This window comes from Triticum dicoccoides, chromosome 3A, assembly GCF_002162155.2.
Source record: "Triticum dicoccoides isolate Atlit2015 ecotype Zavitan chromosome 3A, WEW_v2.0, whole genome shotgun sequence".
Classification (NCBI taxonomy): domain Eukaryota; kingdom Viridiplantae; phylum Streptophyta; class Magnoliopsida; order Poales; family Poaceae; genus Triticum; species Triticum dicoccoides.
Genome location: NC_041384.1, coordinates 636,576,936 through 636,587,802, shown reverse-complemented (window position 1 = coordinate 636,587,802; position 10,867 = coordinate 636,576,936).

Below are 10,867 nucleotides of genomic sequence, written 5' to 3'. Positions count from 1 at the left end.
ATTATGTTTTCATGAATATATGTGAGTTCTTGATCCTATCTTGCAAGTCTATAGTCACCTGCTATGTGTTATGATCCGGCAACCCCGAAGTGACAATAATCGGGACCACTCCCGGTGATGACCATAGTTTGAGGAGTTCATGTATTCACTATGTGCTAATGCTTTGTTCCGGTTCTCTATTAAAAGGAGACCTTAATATCCCTTAGTTTCCAATAGGACCCCGCTGCCACGGGAGGGTAGGACAAAAGATGTCATGCAAGTTCTTTTCTATAAGCACGTATGACTATATACGGAATACATGCCTACATTACATTGATGAATTGGAGCTAGTTCTGTGTCACCCTATGTTATGACTGTTACATGATGAACCACATCCGGCATAACTATCCATCACTGATCCGGTGCCTACGAGTTTTCCATATATTGGTTTACGCTTATTTACTTTCCTGCTGCTACTGTTACAATCACTACAAAATACCAAAAACATTACTTTTGCTGTCTATACTTTTGTTGCCGCTAGCACCACTATCATATTACTTTGCTACTAAACACTTTGCTGCAGATACTAAGTTTCCAGGTGTGGTTGAATTGACAACTCAGATGCTAATACTTGAGGATATTCTTTGGCTCCCCTTGTGTCGAATCAATAAATTTGGGTTGAATACTCTACCCTCGAAATCTGTTGCGATCCCCTATACTTGTGGGTTATCACGGATTGATAAACCTTAGGTCATCCACTTGAGGGAAATTTGCTACTGTCCTACAAACCTCTGCACTTGGAGGCCCAACAACGTCTACAAGAAGAAGGTTGTGTAGTAGACATCAAGCTCTTTTCTGTCGCCGTTGCCGGGGAGGTGAGTGCTTGAAGGTATATCTTTAGATCTTGCAATCGAGTCTTTTAGTTTCTTGTTTTATCACTAGTTTAGTTTATAAAATAAAACTATAAAAATAGAATTAAGTTTGCCTCATACGCTTCATCTTTTTAATATCTTTCGTGAGTATGATGGAAAGGATAATTGTGCTCAAGTGCTAGAAGAAGAAATCTATAAAATGTTTGGCACTAAATATTTGAATGATGAGCATGATTGCAATGTTGTTAGTACGAATTCCTTGAATATCCATGATGCTAATTATATGCAAAGCCACAAGCTTGGGGAAGCTATGTTTGATGAAGATGATATTTTTTGTCCCCCAAGTTTTGATGAGCAAATTTATTATGATGAAAGCATGCCTCCTATTTATGATGATTATATTGATGAAAGTGGATTTGGAGAGGTCATGACTTTATTTTATGATGAATTCACTATTCCGGAAGAGGTTCCAATTGATTATGAGAACAAGGTTGCTATCTATGATGATTATTGTGATGACTTGTATGCTATAAAAAATAATGATATCCATGAAACTTGTCATCATGATTTTAGCTTTCAATTGGATTATGCCTCACATGATAATTATTTTGTTGAGTTAGCTCCCACTATTATTCATGGGAAGAATTTTGCTTATGTGGAGAGTAGTAAATTTTCTATGCTTGTATATCATGATAAGAATGCTTTATGTGCTGGTTATATTGTTGAATTCATTCATGATTCTACTGAAAACTATTATGAGGGAGGAATATATGCTTGTAGGAATTGCAATAATATCAAGTTTCCTCTCTATGTGCTTAAAATTTTGAAGTTATGCTTGTTTTGCCCTCCTATGCTAGTTGATTATTGTTCTCATAAGTTGTTTGATCATAAAATCCCTATGCATAGGAAGTGGGTTAGACTTAAATGTGCTAGTCATATTCTTCATGATGCTCTCTTTATATTTCAATTCTTATCTTTTATGTGAGCATCATTGAAATCATCATGCCTAGCTAGGGGCGTTAAACGATAGCACTTGTTGGGAGGCAAGCCAATTTTATTTTTGTTCTTGTTTAGTAATAAATAATTCATCTAGCCTCTGTTTAGATGTGGTTTCATGTCTTTAATTAGTGTTTGTTCCAAGTAGAACCTTTGGGAAGACTTGGGGAAAGTCTTTGCGATCTTGCTGTAAAAAACAGAAACTTTAGCACTCATGAGAATTGCTGCCATTTTTATTTGGAGAGTGATATTTAGTTAATTATTTTTGAATATGATTAATAGATAAATTCCTAAGGTACAGAAATTTATTTTAGAATTTTATGAGTTCCAGAAGTATACGTTTGATCCATATTACTACAGACTGTTCTGTTTTTGACAGATTCTGTTTTTCATGTGTTGTTTACTTATTTTGATGAATCTATGGCTAGTAAAATAGTTTATAAACCATAGAGAAGTTGTAATACAGTAGGTTTAACAACAATATAAATAAAGAATGAGTTAATTACATTACCTTGAAGTGGTGATTTATTTTCTTATACTAACGGAGCTTATGAGTTTTTTGTTAAGTTTTGTGTTGTGAAGTTTTCAAGTTTTGGGTAAGGATTCGATGGACTATGGAATAAGGAGTGGCAAGAGCCTAAGCTTGGGAATGCTAGAGACACCCCAAGGTAATATTCAAGGATAGCCAAGAGCCTAAGCTTGGGGATGCCCCGGAAGGCATCCCCTCTTTCGTCCACTTCCATCGGTAACTTTACTTGGAGCTATATTTTTATTCACCACATGATATGTGTTTTTCTTGGAGCGTCAATTTATTTTGTTTGCATTTGCTTGATGTTATTTAGAACAATGTATTGCATCTTTTATTTCAATAAAAGTGGAATTGATAGCCTTTACTATGCCTATTTTAGAAGTCCACATGTTGCTGTTTGAAAACAGAAAGTTTACCGCTGTTGCAATAATTCCCTAGAAAATTCAGAATGTGATAAAATGTTGAAACCTTTTGCATATTAAGATCTGATAAATTTACTACAGTGGGAATTTTCTTTCATAATTTTTGGAGCTAGGGAAGTATGGATGTTGCAGCATTCTTTACAGACTATCCTGTTTAGGCAGATTGCTGTTATGTTTGCATTGTTTGCATATGTTTGCTTCTTTAATGATTCTATTTGAGTATAGGACTATTAAATATGCAGAGGAATTTAGTATGCAATGTTGAATAATAATTTTAGTGATTTTCTACAGTAGAGTATGATAAGGTTTTTGCAATGGTTTATACTAACTTATCTCACGAGTCCTTGTTGAGTTTTGTGTGGATGAAGCTTTTGAGATTTAGGGAGACCGTGATATGAGAGGAATTAAGGAGACACAAAAGCTCAAGCTTGGGGATGCCCAAGGCACCCCAAGATAATATTTCAAGAAGTCTCAAGCGTCTAAGCTTGGGGATGCCCTGGTTGGCATCCCACCTTTCTTCTTCAACAACTATCGGTTAGTATCGGTTGATCCTAAGTTTTTGCTTCTTCACATGATGTTTGCTATTCTTAGATGTCATTTTATTTAGTTTTGCTTGCTGTTTGAATAAAATACCAAGATCTGAAATTATTAAATGTTAGAGAGTCTTCACATAGTTGCATAATTATTCGACTACTCATTGATCTTCACTTATATCTTTTGGAGTAGTTTGTCATTTGCTCTAGTGCTTCACTTATATCTTTTTAGAGCACGGCGGTGGTTTTATTTTGAAGAAATATATGAACTCTCATGCTTCACTTAGATTATTTTGAGAGTCTTAAATAGCATGGTAATTTGCTTAAAATCCCAATATGCTTGGTATGCAAGATTAATAAAAATATATTCTCTTATGAGTGTGTTGAATACTAAGAGAAGTTTGATGCTTGATGATTGTTTTGAGATATGGAGGTAATAATATCAAAGTCATGCTAGTTGAGTAGTTGTGAATTTGAGAAATGCTTGTGTTGAAGTTTGCAAGTCACATAGCATGCACGTATGGTAAACGTTGTGTAACAAATTTGAAACATGAGGTGTTATTTGATTGTCTTCCTTATGAGTGGCGGTCGGGGACGAGCGATGGTCTTTTCCTACCAATCTATCCCCCTAGGAGCATGCGCGTAGTACCAAGGCTTTTGATGACTTGTAAATTTTTGCAATAAGTATGTGAGTTCTTTATGACTAATGTTGAGTCCATCGATTATACGCACTCTCACCCTTCCATCCTTGGTAGCCTCTTCGGTACCATGCATTGCCCTTTTCTCACATTGAGAGTTGGTGCAAACTTCGCTGGTGCATCCAAACCCCGTGATATGATACACTCTTTCACACATAAACCTCCTTATATCTTCCTTTAAACAGCCACCATACCTACCTATTATGGCATTTCCATAGCCATTCCGAGATATATTGCCATGCAACTTTCCATCATTCCGTTCATCATGACACAATCATCATTGTCATATTGCTTTGCATGATCATGTAGTTGACATAGTATTTGTGGCAAAGCCACCGTTCATAATTCTTTCATACATGTCACTCTTGGTTCATTGCATATCCCGGTACACCGCCGGAGGCATTCATATAGAGTCATCTTTCTTCTAGTATCGAGTTGTAATCATTGAGTTGTAAATAAATAGAAGTGTGATGATCATCATTATTAGAGCATTGTCCCAAGTGAGGAATAAAAAAGAGAAAGGCCAAAAAAAGAGAAGGCCCAAAAAAAAGAGAAAGGCCATAAAAAAAGAGAAGGCCCAAAAAAATGAAAGGCCATAAAAAAAGAGAAGGCCCAAAAAATGAGAGAAAAAGAGAGAAGGGACAATGTTACTATCCTTTTACCACACGTGTGCTTCAAAGTAGCACCAGGATCTTCATAGTAGAGAGTATCTCATGTTATCACTTTCATATACTAGTGGGAATTTTTCATTATAGAACTTGGATTGTATATTCCAACAACGGGCCTCCTCAAGTGCCCTAGGTCTTTGTGAGCAAGCAAGTTGGATGCACACTCCCTAGTTTCTTTTGTTGAGCTTTCATACATTTATAGCTCTAGTGCATCCGTTGCATGGCAATCCCCACTCCTTGCATTAACATCAATCGGTGGGCATCTCCATAGCCCATTGATTAGCCTCGTTGATGTGAGAATTTCTCCTTTTTTGTCTTCTCCACATAACCCCCTCATTATATTCTATTCCACCCATAGTGCTATGTCCATGGCTCGCGCTCATGTATTGCGTGAAAGTTTATAGGTTTGAGATTACTAAAGTATGAAACAATTGCTTGGCTTGTCATCAGGGTTGTGCATGATGAGAGCATTCTTGTGTGACGAAAATGAAACATGACTAAACTATATGATTTGTAGGGATGAACTTTCTTTGGCCATGTTATTTTGAGAAGACATAATTGCTTAGTTAGTATGCTTGAAGTATTATCATTTTTATGTCAATATGAACTTTTGTCTTAAATCTTATGGATATGAATATTCATACCACAATTAAGAATAATCACATTGAAATTATGCCAAGTAGCACTCCGCATCAAAAATTCTGTTTTTATCATTTACCTACTCGAGGACGAGCAGGAATTAAGCTTGGGGATGCTGATACGTCTCCAACGCATCTATAATTTTTGATTGCTCCATGCTATATTATTTACTGTTTTGAATGTTTATGGGCTTTATTATACACTTTTATATCATTTTTGGGACTAACCTATTAACCCAGAGCCTAGTGCCAGTTTCTTTTTTACCCTGCTTTAGGGTTTCGAAGAAAAGGAAAATCAAACGGAGTCCAATTGACCTGAAACTTCACGGAACTCATTTTTGGAAGGAAAGAAGCCCAGAAGACTTGGAGTGCATGTCGGGGGATCTGCGAGGAGGTCACGACGCAGGGGGGCGCGCCCTCCACCCTTGTGAGCCCCTCGTGGCCCCCCTGACGTACTTCTTCCGCCTATATATCTCCATATACCCTAAAAACATCAGGGAGCACAATAGATCGGGAGTTCCGCCGCCAGAAGCCTCCGTAGCCACCGAAAGCCAATCTAGACCCGTTCTGGCACCCTGCCGGAGGGGGCAATCCCTCTCCGGTGCCCATCTTCATCATCCCGGTGCTCTCCATGATGAGGAGGGAGTAGTTCTCCCTCAGGGATGAGGGTATGTACCAGTAGCTATGTGTTTGATCTCTCTCTCTCTCGTGTTCTTGAGGTGATACGATCTTGATGTATCGCGAGCTTTGCTATTATATTTGGATCCTATGATGTTTCTTCCCCCCTCTACTCTCTTGTAATGAATTGAGTTTCTCCTTTTGAGTTATCTTATCAGATTGAGTCTTTAAAGATTTGAGAACACTTGATGTTTGTCTTGCCGTGGATATCTGTGGTGACAATGGGATATCACGTGATTCACTTGATGTATGTTTTGGTGATCAACTTGCGGGTTCCGCCCATGAACCTATGCATAGGAGTTGGCACACGTTTTCGTCGTGATTCTCCGGTAGGAACTTTGGGGCACTCTTTGAGGTCCTTTGTGTTGGTTGAATAGATGAATCTGAGATTGTGTGATGCATATCTTATAATCATACCCATGGATACTTGAGGTGACATTGGAGTATCTAGGTGACATTAGGGTTTTGATTGATTTGTGTCGTAAGGTGTTATTCTAGTACGAACTCTAGGGCTGTTTGTGACAATTATAGGAATAGCCCAACGGATTGATTGGAAAGAATAACTTTGAGGTGGTTTCATACCCTACCATAATCTCTTCGTTTGTTCTCCGCTATTAGTGACTTTGGAGTAACTCTTTGTTGCATGTTGAGGGATAGTTATGTGATCCAATTATGTTAGTATTGTTGAGGGAACTTGCACTAGTGAAAGTATGAACCCTAGGCCTTATTTCCTATCATTGCAATACCATTTACGCTCACTTTTATCATTAGTTACCTTGCTGTTTTTATATTTTCAGATTACAAATACCTTTATCTACCATCCATATACCACTTGTTTCACCATCTCTTCGCCGAACTAGTGCACCTATACAATTTACCATTGTATTGGGTGTGTTGGGGACACAAGAGACTCTTTGTTATTTGGTTGCAGGGTTGCTTGAGAGAGACCATCTTCATCCTATGCCTCCTACGGATTGATAAACCTTAGGTCATCCACTTGAGGGAAATTTGCTACTGTCCTACAAACCTCTACACTTGGAGGCCCAACAACGTCTATAAGAAGAAGGTTGTGTAGTAGACATCAGGGGTGGCGGGTCTTGTCTTTCAGACCGTTGGTCGTGGCTGGCACGCAGCGGCGGGTCCCATGGCGGCTGGCGGTTAGTGGAGGCAGGTGAGTCTTCTGGAACCTCGTGGCTGTCGCCCGCGCGGCTGGAGCCACACGACCGCCGAGGTACAAGGCAGGTAGCCCCCACCTCATCCATGCTTTTCGTAGGGATCAGCCGTCTCTCCGCATAAACCGCCTCGTGCCGAGATCTGATAGGCCCATCCACGCTATCCTCTTCCATGCAGCAGAAAGCAGCTGCACCTGGCGCCAGGTTCGCAACAGCGACGTTGGAGGGACCAGGGCCCGCGTGACGTGGCCGAGGCGACCGCAGGGCCTCCGCTTGGAATCCACGCTGATGCTCCGGCGTAGGAGCCGACGCCGAGGAGCTCGCCGGCGGCTCGGGGGAGCGCGGGCCATGGGCCACCGGACCCGCCAGACGCCCAGCGCCATCCTGCTGCCCAGCCTGTGAGCCAAGGGCATCGTCCTGGCCTGCGTTATCCGGCGGCGGCGGCGGTAGGTCCTCAACCGGCGCCAGAACGTGAGCTGCGGCTTCTTGCACGATAGAGATGGGGTACCATAGCACGTCCACCTCGCCGACCGGACACGTCGACGGCACGCGACGGCTGCGCGGCTCCTCCACCACCAGAATGCGCTGACTTGAGATGCGCGTGGGGTCGTCTATGCGCAGCCAGACCTTGTAGCCTGCCATGTCGTTTCATGAAGACGTCGCAGCAGCAACCTTGACCACCACCCCCAGGACATGGAGGAGTGTTTCCGCCGTGCGCCTAGTCCAGGCATCGTGCGGGATTCCACGAAGAGCCAGAGGGACGAGGTAGGGCATGGAGATAGTCGTAGCGTGTGCCTGCTTGATCCACGGGCGCAGGAGCAGGTCGAACTGGGGCGTGCCCGCGCGGCCACGGTGCACGAGCGTGTTCCGGAGCTCCACAGACCGGCAGAGAACGAGGTAGTCCTTGGGGTAGAACGCCCAGATGGAGATGTCCATCAGACCAATGCCAAGCTCGGCATGGATGGCAGTCGCCGCCTCCGCAAGATCCACCGCCGGCCGGCGGCCGACGAAAGTGACCACCACCGCACGCTCCAGGTCTTCCTCTAGCGAACGCAAATCCGCACCATCCACCAGAAAGCAGCATTCCACTGGGTCCTCAACCGCCGGCCGTACCGATGCTGGCTCGGGTGCGAAGGGAGCGGCAAAGGTCGGCGCAGCAACGTTGGCCACCAATGACTGGCGCACCACATGGCTCCAGGGGACCTCCAGGCGCACCGCGCCGGCAGGAGGCGGCCCTGGGAGGGAGGCGGCGGCAGCGTGGTCTGGGGCAACAAGGGCCTCCGCGGTAGGGGAGGGGGAGGAGCGTGACCTTGGGTGGCCGGGGGCGGCCCAGCCACAGCAGCTAGGGGCGGGGAGGGCTGGCGTGAGCGCAGGGCCGGCGGCGGTCGAGGTGGGTCAATGGGCGAGGAGCTTCTGGGACGCGGACGCGCGCAGCCCCTCGAGATGTGGCCGCTTCCGCCGCAACGGACGCAGAGCGTCGGGGCGATGCACATGGCAAAGATCTGTCGCTCGTCGCCGCCGTTGTAGCAATAACCCACCAGCACCGCAGGGATGCGGCTCCTCGACGGTCTGGAGGAGAGGAGGACATTGGGCCAGCGCCCTGGGGGCGACCGCCATCCCGACCCATGCAGCGGAGAGCGCGGCCGCGGAGCAGGGGGGCGCGCCGGCCAACCACGGTCTGCCATGGCGCAGGCTCCGCCTGGCGCGGGGGGCCGCCGCGGACGATGGGCCTGTGCGCAGAGCCGACCACATCCGGGACGAGGACGAGCGACCGCAGCTAAGGCCGCCGGTCGGGAGGGGAGGACGGAGGAGGTGGCGTCCAAAGACGACGTGGACAGGGAGACCTGCGAGGCCATGGTGAACGCCGGCGCCAGAACGGACCGCCAACGGGTTTGGTGGGCGACGGGGCCGAAGTGGCCGCCGGCCCAGGGGCGCTCGATCTCGCGCTCGTGCTCGCTCACAGGAACGGAGGACCCGCGGTGTTCTCAAACCGTAGAACAATTGCTCTATGGTTTGCCAAACAATTGGCCCTCTATTATTTCGCGGGACGACGCGAGATGGCTGCGGGGCGGCGAGGTGTTTGGGCGGCGCGGGGACGCGCGCGCACCAGCGTGGTTCACAGCTGCGGCGACGCTCCGTGGGCAGGTGCCGGGCCTGATCTGGGTTCGCCACAAGACCACAGCCAGATTTGGTTGCCCGAGGGTGGCGTGGGTCCCCTGCAGTGGTTATGCATAATGGAAATATGATTGAATAATAAAATTCATACTAGTCAATAGGTATTTTAAGATTGGACTTCTTCTAAAGGTCTTTGTGCCAGGAGTATGTAGCGAAGCTAGCAACGGATTACGCCTAGGGCTAAACTAGCTTTGGTGATGCACTCCAGTGGTTATGCATAATGTATAAGAAAGAATTCTAAAGTATATTGTTGTTACGCCTAGGGCTATAGCCCCAATTGCCCTAGGCCTATCTCCGCCACTACGAGGAGTTTAAGTACATAAAAAGTTTTGAAATCAATTTTTTAGAAGATATAAATCATTTAAATTAGTAAAGATGAAAAAAAAAGGATGGATTTGTTGTGTGTGTGTGTGAGAGAGAGAGAAAGAGAGACGAGGAGCTTCCATCCTTTTCCCGTCATGCATGTATACTAGTGTGTACGTCTGATAAGGCAGGGCCATCTAGTGGTTTGACTTAAACTCACAAAAGGTAGGCTAACAATACACAAATACTCTCTTCGGTCCTTTTTACTCTACATATAAGGATTGTCTGAAGTCAAACTTCGTAAAGTTTGACCATATTTATATGAAAAACTATTAACATCTACAATGCTAAGTTTATAAAATATGAGAAGTGAAGTCATGACGCATCTAATGTTGTTGATTTCACATTCTAAATGTTCATATATATTTTTTATAAACTTGGTCAAAGTTTACAAGGTTTGACTTTAGACAAATTTTATACACGAACTAAAAAGGATGGGAGGAAGTACTCGTACAACTAGAGTGGACCCCTGACTGCATGGGATCTTAGTGCAACTACATGGTAGATTTCTCACCCGTAGATACCACCACCGCTAGAAAGGACTTTGCGTTGATGCATCCCCATCCAACCACTTGCCATAGCTTAGCCGTATATAGAAATTTGAGGCATGTGCATTTGTCCGATGCTAACATATGGGCCAGTGTCACCTACATTGTACTTCTTTGTCACCACAATATTGCTGCCACCTAAGAGCATGGTTAATAGAAGAGCCGGCTACGGGCTCTATACCGGTGCCATGTCACCTGTAGCTTTCAAAAAAGAAATCTCATACACTAGTGCTGGCTGTAGACGGGCTACTCCACTGGCCAAAACAATTAATGTTCGCATGCAAGGAATGGAGGGAAACGCAGCTGATTGGATCGGAGGAAGCAGCACCAGCTTTTACTGCTTGCATGCTCACCTTTTCTCTCATGAACTGAGCTATAGCCGGGCGATAAGTGAAGCGCCGGCTCCCTTCTCTTTCCTCCTTTCTCTCTCCTTCAGCTGAGATTTTGCTGACTTGGAAAGACTTACAGCCCGCTGACAAGGATCTATTGTACCTGCTCTAAGTAGGCAAGCAGTGAAACTATCCTTTAAAATATATATTTATAATTTATTGCCATGATATAAATGCTAATTGGAAATTGTAGGGTGGGTCATGACC